This window comes from Schistocerca cancellata, chromosome 9, assembly GCF_023864275.1.
Source record: "Schistocerca cancellata isolate TAMUIC-IGC-003103 chromosome 9, iqSchCanc2.1, whole genome shotgun sequence".
Taxonomy (NCBI): Eukaryota; Metazoa; Arthropoda; class Insecta; order Orthoptera; family Acrididae; genus Schistocerca; species Schistocerca cancellata.
In genome coordinates, this window is record NC_064634.1 from 493,328,403 (window position 1) to 493,329,530 (window position 1,128).

The window sequence follows — 1,128 nt, forward strand, 5'->3', positions numbered from 1 at the left end:
TTTTATTTCATACTGCTTTACAACCTTACGTCTCGATATTCAATCGCTGTAACTATCAAGCAGCACATCACTAATACCGCAAACATTGGACGATCGTTTTTGCTGCTAATCTGCATTAACTTACATTTCTCTACATTTAGTGCAAGATCCCAACAGTCACACCGAAGAGAAATTTTGTCAACCTGTATGCCCCTACAGCCACATAATGACGATAGTTTTCCGGTAGCTACATCGTCATCAGCAATCTGTCGCAGATTGTTTACATGTGCGTTTCATAATTCCTCCCCTTCCACCTTCCACCCCTGACGGTACACTTGTCTCTGATGAACGCCGTCCAGTTTAGCGTTCTGGAGAAGTATTGGAGCCACACATATATCTGGGAACCTATTCCGTATTACACTCCTAGCTTTGTTAACAGTCTGCATAGAGGCACCGTGTCAAACATTATCTGGAAATCTGGGAATATGGGATTGGTCTCAAATCCTTCATCCATGTTTCGCAGATTATGGTGCGAGAAAACCGTATACTCTCTTTTGCACTAGCTTTCTAAGTCCGTACTGATTTTTGAAGAGTAGCTTTCCTTCCTGAGATTTTTTTTTTTTTTTGCATTCTAATTTCGAATATGCTCAAGAATTCTGCTGCAAACCGACTTTAAGAACTTTGGTCAAAACCTCAGCCCCGGCATAAAGGGGAAACTACGGTATAAAGGGGACACTAAACGGGCAAGGGAAGGTGCGGGCCATTTATCATAAGTCATTTGTTACTTCAACAATCTATCATTGCGCAGATACCAAAACACTAACAAAATACAAATGATAACAGCTGCTTGTAATGAACGTAACTAAGAAGCCGCAGCTAGTGAGTGATGGAAATTAGTGCCAGGAAGAGATTAAAAATTAGAACAGAAGCTTAAATTTCAGCAGAAAATTAGATGAAATAATTAAGGAAAGGAATGCAGGCAGTTACTCCAAAATTTCTTCAATTAACAAATTGATGATTATTTAGTTAATTTAAACGAATAAGACGCAGCAATTTAGGGAGGACTAACAAACAGGTAGTACAATCAAATATAACTCAAACACGCGCATTGCGCTGAGCAACAGTGACAGCCAATGATGCTGAAGATCA